Here is an 18887-nt window from a genome sequence, read left to right as displayed (position 1 = left end):
AGGAACCTGAAAACCCTCGAGCTGGCAAATCTGTGTGTTTAACCCTGCATGGACTTTTACAATGGGCCAAGGTCTGAAACCCTCGGTCTGCATCCCTTCCCTGGGATGCACTTTTGCAGCAATTTTTAAGGGCCATATTTTGCCAGCTGAAATCCCTTTCAAGTCCCCGCACCTCGTGAAATGGGGAGCAAGGGACATTTCAGAGCAATTCAGAGACCCCAGTAAAGCACCAACTGGAGACACAGGGACCAAGGAGACTTTAGGGCAGCTAACAGTCTCTTTATTCCCTACCTTTAAGATGCAGATAACATTGTTTTCTTAACGAGCATGTTAGGAAGATAAATTTGCTGCCAGTGGTTAACAGGCTCCATAGCTCTCAGGATACACAGCCCAATTCCCAGTCCCACTGATGGCTCTTTAGGGTAGCTTTCACCCCAGCTGATGGCTGTTTGTAATGCCTGGTTATCAGGCAGAGTTTTCCCTGGGAGGAGCAGGGCTTTGATAAAGCTCCTGCAAAAACCTATGAGTAAGCAAGAGGAATTTTCCCTGCTCGCATTGTTTGGACTGTCAGTCACCCCTAGCTTTGCAGGAGTAATACATGAGCCTACGAGCAAGCTGTAAATACCATGTCCCAGCATGTGTCTAAGGGAGGGGGGATTCACGCATGCAGGGTGCAAACAGCTGTAGCTATAGACAGCTGTTCTCCACCACAGCACATTGACTGATGGGGTCTCTCGCGGAGATGTCAGCTTTCGCTAGTGTTTTAGGAAAGATAAGTCGCTAATGACCGCTGTTTAAATGATTCTTGGCAGGAAGAAAAACACAGAGGTCCTTTATGAAGAGTTGCTCTTTATCTGTCAGAATAGCAGCGCCAGTTAATTTTTTTTTTTGTTTCCATGCTATATGTTGTCTCTGGGGTGGGTTGGGGGATGCACGTGGGGGGAGAACCGCTTTCCATGTCTTCTAGACTAGATCTTAATGTCTAAGACATGATGGACTGCCTGCTAGAGTCCCATGGCTGCATCTCCTAATATCACCTCTTCAATTTTTAAGCGCTTTTGTTTCTGGTGAAAGCTGGGGGATTGACAGCAATCAGTTTGAACAGCCACAGGAGAGGCGAGGAAAGATGCTCTGGTCTGCCCTGAGACAGAGGGACCAGCTCAGACCGACAACGCTGCCTGGCGATCCGTCCCAGAAGGGTGATTTATACTGATGGGTAGCCTCTGGTCAGACTGGTTTCCCACAGGATCCCAAGCAGCAGCTCTTTGGGGAGTTCTGCCAGCAGTCTGGCTGGCCAGAAAGCAAGTTGAATAACATAATCAACGCCTATTCGCCAGGCGGCATCACAAGAAAAAGCAAATACAACAAGCCATACCCTGGTGACAGAAAGCTTACTCCAAGCTTGCACAACTTCAGAAGTCCCTCAGCCTTGCTTTCCTATCTACCCTGCATGTCTCGTACCGCTTTGGACTTCAGCCTCCACAGTGCACAAGCTTTTGCATGGCAGCAAACCCGAGCTGCATGCTTCTTGATCCAAAGTAAGTACATAGAAGTTACCATTTGCCAGATCCCTTCATAAAGGAGCGGGGGAAGTTCCTATGAGGCCAGTGGCATAGTAGCAGTGAAAGGGCACTGTGTAACTGCAACAGGGAGAGCAGGCTCTGGAGAATCTGGGTCTAATCCCCTCCTGTGTGACCTCAAAGAGGTCACGCTTTTCCTCCTCAGCCTCCCCATCTGCACGGAGATGGATAGCCAGACTGCCCTAGCAAGTGGTGAGAATTAACTAGTGCCTGTAAAGCACGTTGAGAGACTCAGATGACAGGTACTATATAACTGCAAACTCTATTATATCATTCCACCATCCCCTTTGCCAAAAGTCTGCCGTTGCAGAAAAGATCCAGACACCAAATACGTTAAGTGAGGATGTCTGACAGTAGTTCAGCTATGTAGAAATGTTAAATAGTAATAATAATGAAACAATACTCAGAATTTGAGGATGCTGTACATCTTCAAAGCACTTCACCAAAACATTAACTGATTATACCCAAAATAAATTGCTCACAGCTGTTAGAGATCCATGAGGTATTAAAAAAATAGATGGAACATCATCCATCCTGGATCATACAGGGGATGCATGTGCTATAGCGTAATCAAGAGCTCAAAGGAAATAACTTGCAGGGAGTTCAGCTTTTAGTGCTCTTCTGTACACCTCAAAGCATGGTTTATTGTTAGAAAAAGCAGCACAGAGGCCCGAGCTCCCTCCTCTCGACTGCAGAAGAAAGTTGTGACAGCGCCAAAGCCTTATTTAAAGTTGAACGTCGTACAGTTAAAACTCCTATTTCAAATTAATCTTAGCAGAAATAGCTGCATGCCAGACAGCTTAAGGCATCTATGGTGCTCAAAGCCACAACCAAGAGAACACAGATCTGGCCCTCTCGTAGTAAACACTGCAAGCTCATCCAACAACCCCCTGTTGCACTCACCTGTCTTAATTTAAGCATGGACCTCACTACTGCAATTCCACATTACGCTGAAGAACTAAGACTACCTCCCCCCAATCAGTTCACATCCATGGCTTACAAAAGCATCACATCCCTCTCCTCTGCCCACCTCTCCCACCCCCAAAGCAAGCAGCTAGGAAGAAGCCACATCAGGTGCATATCAAAAAGCTTGTTGTTTTAACTGCCCGGTAGCACACATGCGCTCAGAAGAGCACCAGGGCACTTGCATCTAAAACCCAGGAGAAGTATTATTTCCTCATACAATTATTGGCTAGCTTTCCAACAATGGAGCTAGTTCCTGGCCTGTTCCCTGCCAGAGCACAGCATCTGCCTAGGCAGATGCCTGGAAAGACACGAGCAGGGACCTGGCATCTGCAATAACCATTAAGGTATAAAAGGTTTTTTGTTCACAGAGCTGCAGACTTGCTCATTTACAGCGCACAGCTGAACGCTGCCACGGCCCGGTGTTTGCCACTGACCCACTTTGCGGTTTGCCTACATTCTCTCATGGTCCCAAAGGGCAGAGCTCAGAAGAAAACAAGCCCCAAGAAGCCCAAAAACAACCACCAATTTAACACCCCTTTACCACAGCATCAGGCTTGACCTGGTCAGTCTATCCCTCCCAAAAGCAAGGCAGCCCGCTCAGTGCAGCGCAAACACCTGATCTCTCATCATCTCCCAGCAGGAGCGCAGCACATCAGGGCAGACGGGCTGTAGCACAGCAGTAGAGAAAGGGTGGAGCGTGTCCCAGGTCCAGGGTAGAGTGCACACAGAGCACCATCCGTGATAAAACCTGCAGCAGCCACCACAATTCAAAACTGAGAGCTCCAGCAGAACTTCATTGGGGGGGGGGGGGATGAGGCTAGCAAAGGACAGAAGAGCGGTGCCACCGTGGAAAGAGCAGGCAAGATGCAGGTCAGGATTAACACGCACCTGCCAGCACCACACAGGTCCAAGCCCAGGAGCTTTCCAGATGCCAATGGCTAAGATGAAGGCACAGCAGCCGACCTTGCGTCTGCACAGGACTGCAGCACACTGCTAGGAGCTTGTATCAGAAATCAGGGAAGTCAAGGCTTGCTAGGAAAGGGGAAACAGCAGAGCAATAGTGAAGACACATTGACGCAGCCTGCATCTAGAGGAAATAAAAGCAGCCCCTCATTTTCTTGAGTATTAAAGCTCATGGCATGCACAGTCTCACAGGAGTTTTGGTTTCAGCCTTTTTTTACTATTTGCACACCATATACTAGAGATCATCCTGCCACACACCATCAACATCTCCAAAGGATCCCAAGGTGACCGCATTTAAAACAAAACCTCCAGTACCCTCCAGGAAAGCCAACATGCCCTTGGTAATGGAGACAGCAACCTATTTAAAGATGAGCTATTTAAAAGCAGTAGCCTGTGGTACTTAGCCAAACTCTTTGCACTTGAGGAGAACACCATAACACATTTCTCTGGTTTGCCCCCAGTTCACAACACACCAACTCAGAAGCGTTGGTCCAGCAGTTTCTGCAGGCCGGGGGGTCTTGTTTTGCAAACCACATTTTAGTGGGGGGTCACTATGTCTTATTGAGTGCTTTAGGCTCTACAAGACAGGAATCACGCCCTCACGCTCTGCTACAACTTAAATAATCTGTGTACACCCAGTTAAGGAAACTGTTTAAACACACACCCTGCACACCATGTCAGCTTGAGATATACGCTCGAGGACATGGACGAGCATGGAACAGGGGCTGAAAAGCCCCCCCCCGCCTTGTGCATGGTAGAAAATATCCTCATAACAACACACAGCACATCAACTTGAGGTATTAGGCATGGTCTGATATCAAGGGACAATGCAAGAAGGATGCTGCAAGAGGCACTGTGGATCTCGGTCAAAAGAAACACCTTTAGATGCAGCTCTGCCATTTAGGATCTGTAGCATAAAATATAAGGCAGGCTGTCAGCAGGTTGCATTGCTGAAGTCTGAAAGTACAGCTTAAAAAAATATCTGTGTGGGCCATCAGAGTGGAAAGAGCCAAGACCTGCTGCAAATCGGCACTGGAGTACATCGGCAGAGCTACAGGCCGGTTCCCAGGGCAGGTGTGAGCCGTGCCCAGAGCCAAGCGCTGCAGCGATGGGTCAGACACAGGCTGGACTCAAGGCGTTTCTTGTGACCATCCCTCACCAAGTGCTGCAGGAAGGTCAGTGCACCCACAGGGTCAAGGGAGGAGAAACATGGAAGGGCGAAGCACATGCAGCACCTGCTTGGGTTGTGCCTGGATCCAGCCGACACTGTCAGCCTCTCGCTTAAAAAAAAAAACAAAACACGAACCACCACAAATACAGTTTCTCCCATCCAAGCTTCTCTCCTTCCTCCTCTGAGCTCATTCATGGCTCAGGCTCCGGGACAGCTGCCGGGTTGCCAAGTCCCCCCAGCCCACTGAAGCAGAGAGCAACACGATCAGGATGATAGCTGGGCCAGCTGTTAGAAATCACTGCAGGACTCAAAACAACTACAGAAAAGACCAAGCGGGGGAAAAAAATAAACCAGTAGAAAGCCCCCCACTCCTTTTCCTCTGCCTGGACATTGTGGTCTCATGGTTACCACCATCCTTAAATCTCCAAGTGAGCCCTGGCCAAAATGACAGCTCATTAAGAATATTTAAAAAATACACTGGGTGGGGACTACAGAGCCCAGGGAACAGGGACCAGGCAGTGGATTTTTTCACACCTAGGTGATTGTTTTGAATGCAGCTCAGGTCAATACAAGTGACCTTGATCCTGACTGGGACAAGTGCCAGCCGACTCCAGTGCGAAGTCCCCCGCTCCAGGCATCGGCAGAGCCCCACTGACGTTCACAGTACTGGGGGAAGGCGAGCTGTACGCCTGCAGGACTTGCTGGTACAGGAGGGCTCATATACATGTCTATAGAGGCTCCGCTTGTAAAAGTTGCCCAACTCGGCAACCTGCAAGCTTAACTCAAAGCCAGAATCCTCTCTACAAAAAAAAAAGCCCTTTCTTACTACAGGGAGTTACTGCCTCCTGCAACAAAATCCACAAAACGCATTTGAAAACACTATTTCATTTAAATTAGAGCACATTAAAGCAGGCAACAATGCCCTCGTCTGTGTTTATGGGAAACACGTTGTGTTCCCACGGTGACTTGCACAGTGGGCTACCAAATGTCCTCAACTGACACTAAACATCAGCAAAAGGACATTGAGAGGATGGAGAAAAGCAGGACGTCTGCTTCCTCAACACGTCGGGACCAGGAACAGCACAAGCTCAATAGCTCAGCGAGGAAGATGGGATTTTGAGATGCCAATATCCAAAGGGCCACCACTGACAGCAGTCGGGCCGCAGCTCTGGCTTTTTCTCCCCAAGAGAACAAGGGGGTGGGGGGGGCACAGCTGATCAAAAATGTTCATGCCAGAGTACCAGGCCTCGCATGGGATACCCCTTGCCGAGGAGGGGGGGGGAGGGCAGAGGTCTGTCCCTGCACATCAGCACGGGATAGGGCTTGGATGCCATAAACGCTGGTGATGGTGACAGAGGACTGCGTGGGAAGCTGAGAAAGAGCAGTAGCACTCAAGGCAGTTAAGAACACAGTATTTTCTCAGCATATCACCTTACTGCTGCTCCACAGCCTTCAAGGCAGGTCTTCCCAGCCCCTCTGTTTTCAGCAGTCAGGATGGGCCCTTGCAGCTGGTTTCAATTTTAAGCCATCACCAGGAGATAATGTTATTGTTCCACTTTCCCTCTGCTCTCTGGCTGGCAGGGGCTGTCTCAGTGGCAGTGCAAGGCCACTCTCCTTCTACACCCTGCTGCTTGCATGGGACCCAAGCCAAGACACAGAAGCCTGGCAATTTCCCCTCAAGATTTTAGATGCCTCTCTGCCTCTGGGGTGGGAAGGGGGCCAGGCTAACATGCTGCTCCATCTGCACTACCATTGCCAGCCCCACAGGTGACCAGCTATACCCTGAGCATCGGGACTCTTAAGACATGTCTCCACACCTCCTTCGTGCTGTGCTAGCTCCAGAGAAATAGCAGAGCCCCAACCTGTCAGCTCCATTTAGCCTTGCCGCAGGCACATCTGATAAAGCAAAGCCAGAGGTTATGCTCCCCATTACAAAGCTGGAAATAAGGTTGCAAGAAAAAACCCCAGAGCAAACACAGTTCTAGGCTGTGCCTGTCATCAAGATGCCTCCTGAGCTGTTTCCACCATCATCGCCCTAATGCGCAGCAGTGTTTCTGTGCAGAGTGTTTCTCCAGCACTGAACCCTCCCCACCTTTACTCCCCTCTTCAGGGCAGCATATTAACCCTGGTGTGTGGCCACCCTAAACACCCTGCCTCTCCTGGCTGTAAGTTAAGCACAGTGTTTTCACGGGGGAAAGGAAAGGGACTGCACCCCTGCTGTTCAAGAGACTCTTGGCTCTTCAGAAGGAGCAATCATTGCACATACATTTCAGCAAACCCATGGGCTCCCACATCCTCTCAGCACGTTAAGAAACAGCTGACTAGTTAGTTATTAGAGAGTCTGGTCCAGATGAACTCCTCCCTTCCTGTCCTCTGCCTTCCAGAAAGCTGGTCTCTCCCTTTGGAGAAGTCTCTCACCTACAGCAATGGCTCCAGCTAAAGAGCCCAAGGGTCTGTCATTTTTGGTGAGAATGGGAGCCACTACAACCTCTCTCCTGAGGTTGCTTTTCTTCACCGAGCCTCCAGCAGAAGCATCCTGACAGCTTGCTACCCTCATTTCAGCCCCAGCTCCCTGCACCGCTTCTTCCCATACCACAAGCTCGCCCCCACTGTCTCCAGGTGCATAATACAAGCATGTTTCTGCCTAAACACTACTCCTGGGCAACTGGCTTCTTTCTCTTCCATTCCTTTATCCTCTGAGGCTTTGCTGTGTGCGCGCTGAAGACAGGACAGATGTACAGGCTGCTGCAGCCCGGGGTGCCCTCTGGGACAGCAATTGCAGGATGAGGTAAGGCAGAAGGAAGTGGGCGCTCTAGGCTGAAGGGAAGGACAGCTGTGGCTGTTCCCAGGATCTGGAGCAAGTTAATTGATAAATACCAGAGTTGGACCTGAAGGAAAGCTGGGCATTCACAGCCAAGAAAGCCGAACTGCTTTGGAAGAAGCCCTGGCCTTTGTTGCACAATCTCTATGTGAGGCACTCACTGTTCTCAGAGAGCAAGAGGCAAACTAGGGATAAGCAAACGCACACCCCCTCACTGAGTCTTGCACAGCCCAAAACACAGCTTAACACAGGCCTCCAGCCTCCCACCTACTAAAAACACAGCCTCCAAAAGCCAGCGCTGCAGCTTATCCTGTGCAGCTGCCCCTAGGGAGCTCAGTGTAAGAAGCAGCAAGACTTCAGCCTCCCTCAGGGCTCAGAAAAAATCAAAGGCACAGACCATCCTGTACAGCCAGTTTCTGTAACTCTCAGTGCTTGACAGCCTTCGAAACCTCAGGGGAGAGTCAGCAGCAACCAGAACCTCAAGCACCCTTTCCAAAACAACATTAAATATACAACCAATTGCTAGGTAAGTAAAAACTGCAAGCCCTTTAGTTTTGTGAAGCTTCACAACATTCAGCAACACAACCTTGTGCTTCTCTGGACGCTTATAGTTGACAATTCCTTAAAAGAAAACTCCGGTTGGCTCCCACCATCCCATAAGCTCACCCAAATCCTACCTTGTCACACAAGCAGCAACTCAGATCCAGCCAGGACTTTCTCCGCTGCGCCAAGCTGCCATGTGGTAGCTCAGGGTGCTCCGACTGTTACAGAAAGGACCTGGAAACAGGGAAAAAGAAAGATATAAGTCTTCAGAAAAAGCAGGATATAACACGCTCACATCCTCCTTGCTACTTCTCAAGTCTTTAATCTCCTAGGTCACTGCAAGCTTCTTACCACAAAGAGGACATCAAACATATCAAGAGAACTACCTCTCTCATCCCTCCCCTGAAAAACTCAGCCTCAACTGAGCCTGATTTATACAAACTCCTTGCCCTCACACCCCTGCAAGGACAGGTTAATTGGAGCCACAAGGTTGGCTTCCTTCTCTTCTGCAGGTGGGACAGTTTACTTTGTTAGCCCTCTTCCTCATTTCCCAAACAGTCACAGATGGCCCAGAGAACTGCCTTTTAGATGCACTTCAAAGCCTCTGTGGCTGGCTGGTACTGGAAGACTTGGGAAGCCCTGTATTCTTCCACTTTATCTAAAAAGTTTCATAAGGCTTAGAGAAAACACAGGAATTACTGTGCGAGAGATCTTATCCGGGTCACAGTCATGCACACGCTGGAAGCACACGCCTAAACCACCTGTACAGCACATATACATTAGGCTTCCCTTCTCGTATGTGCCAACACGTCCACAAAATTACACATTCTTTTCAAACAAAAATCACTGACGTGCCCTTCCAGCCGCAGCAGCGGGATATAAACAAAGCCTGCGTGTATACACACACGCATATGTATGCGCACACACACAAAATACATGTGCACACCCTTGTGTGCAAATTATCTGTCTTCCGTTTGTATTTGGCTTGGCTGCACAGCCTGCTCTCCGTGGGCTCGGCCAGTAGATATCCAGGCTAAGATAAACACCAGACAGCTGCTGGGAGCCAGAGATATTTTGGTGATTAACAGCTGTGTGGGGCTATACAACAGAGACCCCCCCGACCCCCGTGATCCCTCCAGAACAGGCTGTTTCATTTCAGATTTCTGTTTGTCAGGCGAAGGCTGGAAGCGATCAGAGGAGATTCTCTGCAAAAGGCGCAGGTGGGAAACCTGGCGAGGAGAAGCCGTTGCCCAAAATCCCGTCCCTTCCCCGGCACGCCGGCCGTGGCAGCCTGCGTTGGCTTTGCCCAGCGCCTCTTGCGCAGCACTCGCAGCCACAACTGCAAAAACCCGACTGCTTATTTCAAGGTTTCTTGAATCCATGAAGGAATAGCAAAAAGCTTACAGTGAAGCCTGTTCTCATGGCATTTACGGTTTAACAGAACCGAATACTTCAGAAGATGGTCTTGCAAGTGTTTCACTTTGGGCCTTTTGCAAATGGGCTCTTCTCCACTTAGTACGGGCATGCGGCAAGTGACAGTCTTGTCCTGGAAGAGGAGAAGCTGGGAAAAGGAGACAGACCTGGGCTTTGGAATAAGAATGGGGCCGATACACGGGGAAGACAAAAGAAATATTATTACCCCTTCGTACCAAGAGGGAACGGGATGCATAGCGACTGTAGCTGATCATTTCCAAAGAGCACAAGGAAATTCCCAGTCTGACTTTCCCAGTTAGAAAGGGGAGCCGCAGGCGTGGCAGGACTGCCGAATGGAAATCCACCCCGAGCAGCAGCAGTCTAGGATGCCTCACACACAACTGCGGAGCTAAAGACGTTTTGGCGGAGGAAGGGGGCGAAAAGTGGGAAGTTGCTCACAATGTGACTATAAAAACAAAGTCTAGGGATTAGTTAATAATGTGTGGTCTGAGAAAACAAACACATCTCCCCATAAAGACCCCAGTTCAAATAAACTGTTGCTGTTGTCATTAAAACCCACCATCTGCATGTCTGTTTTCCACTGGGTCTCGTGTGAAATTTAAAGGGACCGCTGCGTGGAGAAGTAGTCCCCCAACATCATCCTTTGGGGCACTTCAAAATCCAGATGTGGCTGAAAGACACCGTGACTTGGACTCATCCCTGCATAGCATTTGTATTGAAACTAAACGTATTTAGCTGAAAGTCCTAAAGCTTTTGTGCAGGAAGCCTAAGTTGGAGGTGCTGAGTTACAGCAACGGCTTCTTGTCTTCAAAACGATGAAGCCCGCAGGCCCTAAAAAGCCAGCAAATGTCGGTGTGTGGAAAGATGGCTGGTTGTGCCTAAGGTGATCGCACGCCCCGTGGAGCTCTCCTCCTCCTCCTTTCCCCCTCTGCTCCCAGCTCCCTCCCTGCAGCGCAATAGGTAAAGCCCCGGACCTGAGAAACCAGGTCTAGTACTAAAGTCCCCCGAGCTTTGTGGGGGAGTGGAGACCTCCCTGGCTCTGCTCAGGTCGCACTTTCATGCCTGATTGCAGCTCATCAAGGCCCAAAGTCTAATAATGAAACGACCGAGGCCGAGAGCTCCCTCTGACAGCTTAACTGATGGTTGTAATTAGGGACTAGCCCACACAGCTTTTCATTAGTGCGCCGCACAGCACAAGACTTAAGATGACTGTTGTGGAGAGGCTGCGCTTCACGTCCAGGAAAAAGGCATCAAGGCCCCCAGCCTTCAGGGAAAAGGGGAGCAGAAAGGCTTGGTGCAAATAGGGAGCTCTCTGTGCTCTTATGGATTCGTAAATGGCCATCAGTGTGCATTTTCAGTGCAGAGTGAAGTTTCATTTACATGGAGTTTGCGTTCTGGGTACATCCAAGCACATTTTTATTTCATTGCACGTGGCATATTCATCATTTTTCAGACTTCTGCAGCACCCTGATTATTCCCCAGACGTTGGTGACCGCAGGCAGCCTCTTGAGTCTCCGCTTCTTTCTCTCCAGACAATCTACATATCCCTAGATGAGCCTGACCATCTCCTTCCTTAGTCCATGGGTCACTGGTTTTGGCTATGATTCACTTACCAGCCTTCTCTGAGTACTGGCTAAGATGTCCCGCCGCAGTTGTGGTGGCACTGGGTAGCTGGGGTGTCTATATCACTTCCTCTGTTTTGCTTCCTGAAAAATTAACAATATGTTCTTACATAGCAAAAGACTAACCATACTAAGAAATACGCTCATTTTCTAGATGATAGGTAGAACAGAGTCCTCTGGGGTCCCTGCTTTCTTCCTCCCTCCTGTCTTTCCAAGCAGAACCTGCTTCTCTCTCCTACACTGCAAACAAGATTTTGTTTTTTTGTCAGTTTGATTCTGCAGCTTCAAGTTTTCTTACTCCTGGGCAATGTCGGCCATAGCTCTCATAGCTGTTTTATAGAAGAACTTGTGATTGTAAATGGCAAAGTGAAGGAAAAGGAAGTAAACTGGTTATTTTGCCAGAATCATTCCTGGCACTCCTCCCATTTCTATTTTCTCTTACATTATAAAGCTGGAATAAATCAGAAGTGAGCAGTACACTGGTAAACTGATGAAAGGCGAGCAGAATCAGCACCCTGGTCCCTTGCATTGGTATAAAAAGGTGTAGTCCCGTGCAGGCAACAGTTATCCTGAATTACAAGTGGTGGCGAAGGAGAATAGACTCAGAGTGTTTATTAGCAGTCATAACCTTAATCAAATAACACTCAAGGATATGTAAAGAAATCTGTTCCACTGCAGCCTCCCAAGCCAAATAAAGGAGTAAATGGGACTTCTATCAAAAATCCCTTTTAAAACTCATGCGTGTTGGGTTCTAAAAAAAATATCCCAATTTCTTGGGGAACAGCCAAAGCTCCAGAGGAGCCGCCCTAGATCAAACCAGTGGCCCATCGCGCCAAGCTTTCAGCCCCCTGCTGTAACCAGCTCCAACACACTAGAGAGAGGCGATGCCCCAGGATGAACCTGGCCACTTGGGCAACAGTGTCCCTGTGCGGAAGGAAGAGGGTGCTGTCCCCAAAGCGTCGGCCCTACAGGCACCTCAGGCCCAGAGTTCTCGACCTACCCATTTCACTTCGCAGAGCAGGAGCCTCATTCGCTCCCTCTCCCCCATCTATGGGACTGCTTTAGTCAACGTTTAACATATTATGTAGAATTACATGGGGGAAAAAAAAAAAGAAAAGAAACAGACTCTGTGTAATAGAGGTGCATGTAAATAATCACTGGCCTAATCCCCTTTGACAATGAAAGATATCCAACCAGAAAATGTTCACGTCTGTAACTCAACCTGAAATTTAAGCACAAGGAAGTCGTGTCAAAAGGGGACTTGGGTTCCCATAAAAGCCTCTCTACTTCCAGACCCGGGGCCCCCTAGCCAAAAAAACAGTGCAAACTTCCAGACATAACATCTGAGAAGTGCAGGCCTCACAAAGGGTCTTGCTAACCTCCGCCGGAGAGACAACCACCAGGAAAACAAGCAGAGCGAAGGAAGCCTTCAAGCCCAGATGGAATACCTGCCACGGAAGAGAGGCACGCTTTCCATCAGACATCTAGCAGGCTGTGGTACATTATCCCACGAGGGCTGGTGAAAGCCCTCTCAGGGGAGTCATTCAAAACCAGACTGGACAAAGCCCTGGAGGAGATTCGTGGCTGGAGCCTGTTCTCCGCTCTTGTGCAACTCCCCTGAAGTTGATGCATGACAGAAGAGTCTAGCTCAGTGTAGGAGGAGGAGTCCCTGGGCAACGAGAGGTGGATTAAATAACCTAATTGTGGTTTCCAGACTCTTGCTTCATCACTTCTATCTCACTGAGGACACACAATGGGTGAGGTCCACCAGCATCGCACGGGCAGGACTGAAAATCTTCCTGAAAGCAGCACGTGTCAGCTGGGGAGCGGAGGGCACCTCCAATGGAGCGGGTACTCACCTTTGTGTGAGGATACCTGAGGTTAATGCCTCCTTTGCAGTCCATGATGATATTAAAGAAGAGAAGCAATAAGAGCCAAATTTTGAGCTACTTTTAAGAGCAGAAGGCCAGGTCAGGACCTGGCTTCTGTTTTTTTCACGAAGGAAGAGAACCCCTAAGATGGCATCGTCTTTTCCAGGGCAAGCAGCTAGTCTGCTATATCCTGCCTCCACTAACCCTGACTTGCCTGCCCACACCTCAGCAGCTCCTCGTGGACTGCCAGAGCACCACGCTGCCAGAAACCCAGATCATATTCTTCCAGCCACGAAGCACCCAGGCAGGCACCTGCCAAGGGTGGGTCAGAGTCCACCCTCGCAGCAATGCCCCATGGTCCATCAGAAAGAGCCCTCGCGGGGGCAAGAGCCTGCCCTGTTACTGCTCTAGAGGAATCCCGAACTTAAACAAGAAGAGCTGTCTCCGTAGCACACACAAATATTTCCTCCAGCCTGGTTAAGCCACCGGACTAGGGACTGCCTGAGGATACGTGACCACCGTAACTCAACAATCAGGTCTTTTTGAGAGCAGGTAACTTGTTCATCTCAGTTTGTCCCATTATCTCGAACTGCATGGTCCCCCTTTAGCTCAAGACCCCTACCAAAAGCAAGGTGAACCACCGGAGCTTCAGCTTGTGCTCCCATTGCCTCCATGCCCCTAACAGGTCCTGCCTGTGCTGCCTCCGGTCTGTAACGCTTGCACGCTGCACCCTCTGCCTGCACAGAAAGCAGCGACACCCTGATGAAAGAGAAGTATTACGAGGAAAGCGTTGGGAAAAGGGGCAGCAGGCTGCAGAGAGCAAAGCTGCTCAATTGCAGGACTTCACGGTTTCCCCTCTCGCCGTGAGTGGTGCTGGCTGCATTTCGTCTTTCTTTACCCAGAGCCTCCAGACACAAGATTCCACTGGTATTAAATTCCCGCCGCGTGCGACAGTATCCCTCCCCTGATACACTGGGGAGTTTCTCTTTGCTGGTTGGGAATTTTCCGATGAGATGGTTTCTCATCGGAAAATGCCGATACACTGAAATCAAAGCCCTTTGTGGGAACGTACCAGTTTCAGGGAATCTTTCATGGGAAAATTTTCTTCAAACCCAGGCTGGAGCTTTCTGCCTGAGAAGCGTGAGCAAGGGTGCTCCGCATCCAACATCCCCATCACCTGGCAGAGCCGGTGTCCCCCTGGGATGGGGACATCAACACCCCTCTCTGTATTTTCTTCTCCCCATCTCCCCACCCCTAGGACCTCTCACCGGGAGGTTCGTGTTTCTGCAGGGCACAGTCATGAGACTTATTTTACCTCTTATAAATGCTGTAACCCTCAGGGACACAGACCCTTCAGCCCTGTGGGCAGGACATTATCTCGGGCCACGGGGAAGGGCAGATCTGGATGTGAAGCCACGCTTGCCGGCACGTGTCCCTTCTAGATCACTTGTCCGCCGGCTTTTCCTGAGAAAAAACAGGCAGAGCCTTGGGTTCACCCTGAAGGAGGGCTGGAAATGGGCTCAAGTTTGGGAGAAATTCCCACCCGGGAGCTGGGCCCTGTCCTGCACAGAGCTCCATCTTGCAGGGCAGCGTGGCGGGATTCACCAGCGTCCCCCTGCCCAGGGTGGCTTTCCCATGTCCCTCGCAGGCTCTGCGATGGCTGAGACAACAGCACCATCTTGTGCCTCAGCCTGGCCTGGGGAAAAAATTTAAGGGACAGCCCCGAAGCTCCCTCTCGCGGCTCCTGCAGCTCACAGCTCACACCAGCCAGGAGCAGAAGTTTCTCTGCACGCCCCTCGATGTGCAGGCTTGAGAGTAGGTGTGAGTGCAAACCAGATCTTGCAGCTTCCCTGCTTCCCAAACCGAAGCATTTCAGAGAAACCACTTCTGGGCACGGCAGGACATGGCGTGTTCGTGCCCCGCCTGCCCCCAACTCCATCCACAGCAGCTGGGGTCCACGCGAGGACATCATGCAAGGCAGAGGTTTATCCTCTGGGCGGGCAAGTCTGGATTTGATAGGTCGGACCTGCTGCTGCAGAACATGGCGCATTATTTCAGGAGCTAACAGGTTTCACTAAATTTCTTCCCAAAAAAACATCTGAAGGGCTGCGGTCCTTCCAGAGATGTTCAAAGCCGAGGGAGGTGTCTCCACCTGTGACCTGCTGCTGCAGCGCTGGGGCCTGTAAGCGCTAACCTTACGGGCAGTATGACTTAAACTGCCAACTTCTTTGGCAGTTCGAGGTTGTTTCAGGAGGATGCTCACTGCAAACATGCTGTCACAACGTTGACAGCGGCTGCAAGGCTTTCAACACCTGCGGTTTCAAAGCTGGCGCTTCTAACCGATTCGGCGCAGAGCTGGGGGGCATTTGCTCATACGAAGTTCCCCCTATTCTTTCCCAAGCGATTTCTTCCCCTACTGCAACCACTTTCTAATTTCACATCGTGATGAAATCAGGTCCTTCTGAAGTTTTCGATCCAGAACGATCCAGAGGGCTGACACATTGCAAAACCTCTTAGTGCTGTCTTATCTGCCAGTGCCTGTGCCGCACTCCAGGCTAAATACAGCTGCTGCCAAGCCGAAAAGATGAACTTTTTCTTAAGGACAATACGATCTACAGACCAAGCATAAGGAGCTTTTAAAAGGGTATTAGTAGCTTTAGACGTAGCTTTAGCTCCATCTTTACCGCCCAAGAAAGGCAATGACGGCAGTCCTGTTCCCTCATGCTAATCCTGTATCTGGATGTTTCAGGGTGCCCGATCTGCATTCCTCTCTCTCACCCGCATAATTTTCCACTCAAGCCACAATAAAGACGTGCAGTTTTTGGCCCCATTCCCCTCCCTCCCTCCCTCCCTGTGACCCCACTTTTTCATTCCTAACCATTGCGCTGCGCAACCGTCCTCAGCCCTTCTGCGTCCTCTGCCTCCCACAAGCACGGGGCCCTTGCCTACGCTGCTCTCCAACTTGACGGAGATCCTTCGCCGAGGCTGCCAGCCAGGATCTTACCACGCTTGACCAGCGCGAGCTTAGCATTGCGAGTTAAGCCTGCCTTCCCGTGTCCCTCACCACGCACACTGAACTTTCCAGGGAATATCACGCCTGACGGTGTGCCAGCCTTGTTGTTCACTACCGATGAGATAATGTCTCTTAAATCTGCATCCCTGACACGGGGGTGTTCAACCCCCTTTTGCCTGTGGCTGCATTCCAATTTCAGGACAGAAATGACCAGGAGAAATATGAGAGGTTAGTGACATTCTTGGCTTGGAAATCATCAGCCTGTCGTGGAAAGGAATGCGATCAAAAAGAGACATTGCTGGTGTTTACTTTCAAGCCCTTGATGTGTGATGCACTTTGATACGTGCTGTTCTAATGCAGCTTTTGGGCTTCAGGTGAACCTTGCCGAAGGGGTGGAACAGGTTATTTTTGTTGGCGGAGCATATTGGGTCAAGAACAGCCCTTAAAAAGGATCGCAGTGCGTCGTGCCTATTTATACCCTGGACGCTGTTTTCCTCAAGACAGGAGAGCCAAGGGATGGACAGGCCCTGCATCCTGCTTTTCCCTGCAGGTGGTGGCAGGAACGTTGCCAAATGCCATTTCGAGTTCCTGCCTCGGGGGATTAGGGGCATTTTCAGAGGGTAGATAGGGGCTGCTTTGGAGATGCACTTGAATCTGGGATCAAGCTCTCGAAACGTGCAAGGATGTGTTTGTGCTGAAGTGTGTTGAAAATGACAGCCATAAGCTAGTTTATTAGAATTCGCTTGCACAGACAAAAGCAAAAGCTTAATACAGCTTGCTGTACAGAGCCCAGAGCAGACTTGGTTCAATAAAAGCACGTTGACTTTTGAGATAGTGATGAAGTACAGTGCTGGGAAGACTCTTCACCAGTCAGTCACGCTGGGAAAGCTCCATTCGCTTCGTCTTCGTCACTTCGTCACAAAAGGAGCAAGAAGAAGCCAACTCCATCCTCTCAGAGTTATTCACTTGTTCCAACAGCCCTTTTTCTAGAGGAGCAATTTCCTCTCCCAAGGCCACGTCCAGAGGGGCATGGGAGGTAATCTGGGTGAGAAATAAAGCATGCTCTTTGTGTGCTGGTGTTTGCAGCATGTGTACGCTGGAGACGAGGGAGGAATCCAAGAATTTTTATTGGCCTAATCAGACAAAAATATGTTGACGAGATCCCTACCGGCGCAGGAGCACGCTCCCATCACACAAACGAATTCCTCCAGTGGCCCCGATTGTACAGGCAGCAGATAGCATCAGAGCATCTGTCGAGAAGAGGAGATTACGGAGTGCTAATGCTTTAAAAGGCCTCAGTTCCCCCAGCAGCTGCAAAGATGAGCAAACTAGAGAATACGTTGCGGACAGACCATCCAACAGCGTTTTTGCAATAAACGTGTCACAAGCGCTGTCAGCCATCAGATGGAGGGCACTAGCTGTCAGCGGGAAGAAAGCTCAGCTCGGTTAGCTGCGTCGCGAGCAGGGCGTCCTGCACCCCGTGCCAGCCAGACACAGAAAGGATGAGCCACCAACCTAACAACCTGATCTTAAGTAATACAAGCTCAGCTCACGTGGCTCTTTCTCACCATCCTATATTGCGATAGCTCCTGAGGCACCCAGAAATGGCATCGATTCTCCAGGGGACACGGCTCACAGCTGCCCTTACGGCGCTGTGCACGTCACCGCCTTGCAGCAATCAAGTGAAGCTATTAAATATCGAGTGCTTCCCATGAAGCTGACATTTCTAATCCCTGCGCTGCCTTCCCTTTTCACACACTGGTGGCTGGGGCCTTTCCCCACTGTGAGGGGCTTTCCCCCCCCCCCCCCCATTTCTCCAGCCTTATTGCTCTCTCCCACTCGCAGCTGAGAATTAAAAGACATAATAAAGAGCCCTTGAACCGGAGGGGGAGCATCTGGTTGGGGGGGGGCAAAAAAAAAAAAGCAGCTCCCTTGTTTGAGCCCGGGATTCATCTGCCTCTCCCCGTGGAGATAAAGAGGCCCTTTCACCCCAGCAACCAGAAGGTTGAAGCTGGATATGTGCTTACCAGCGCAGCCGTGGCTGGGAGCTGCCAGCCTGGGGTCTGACGGCGGTGACATTTCTACCTCAGATTAGACGGTACGGTGCGAAAACGCATTAGAGTTGCTGGGGAGACTGCCCCTTCATAAGGCTGCACGCTTGGGAGCGAGCCGCTGTAGCTATGAAACCGGGCCACGGCGTGGCTTCAGCCCCTTTCTGCAGATTAAGGTTAATAAGAGCCTCCCCAGCCCGCCGTGCCCACCGCGCTCTCCCAGCAGAGAGCAGACCGGACGGAGGTGGGAGCCCAGCGCCTCTAATATCCCCACCGGCGAGCGCGCTGTGCCCCCGCTTTTGTTCTCCGCTTCTGCCCAGTGATTTTCATTACAAATATCCTCTTATCATGCACGCATGGGGGGAGAGAAGGGGGGGGGACCGGGCCCACACAAAGAGAAAGAAAAGGCTGCTTGCTGGAAAACCAGTAATTACAGGGCTGGGGCTTTCCTTGCGGAGGATTCATACGGATTTGACATGGCAGTGTTTCACACGTACGGCCCCTCCGGGGGTGAGCTCCTGTTTCGATTTCATTATCGGCAAGCTGGGCTGCCAGGGGAACTTTTGCCCCGAAACGAGTTCCCAAAAGGGGACAGTTGCACTTCTTTTATTATTTCCTTTGAAAGCAATTTTGCCGCCGCCCCCAGAAGCCTCCGCGTTGGCTCGGGCGCGCGATGGGAGAGCACAAATGCCATGAGTTGGCTTGTCATCGCAGCGCCGCTGCAGCCAGTAAGTATGGGAAATCTTCTTATATGCGGCCACCACCTATTTTAGCAAAATCTGGAGGCGTTGAATCAACTCTTCAAACACCTTCTAATCCCACGCATGACTTATGAAGTCTGTGCTCTCAAGG

Source organism: Aptenodytes patagonicus, chromosome 23, assembly GCF_965638725.1.
Source record: "Aptenodytes patagonicus chromosome 23, bAptPat1.pri.cur, whole genome shotgun sequence".
NCBI classification, from domain to species: Eukaryota; Metazoa; Chordata; class Aves; order Sphenisciformes; family Spheniscidae; genus Aptenodytes; species Aptenodytes patagonicus.
The sequence above is the reverse complement of the archived record's forward strand: the minus strand, read 5'-3'. Positions refer to the sequence as shown.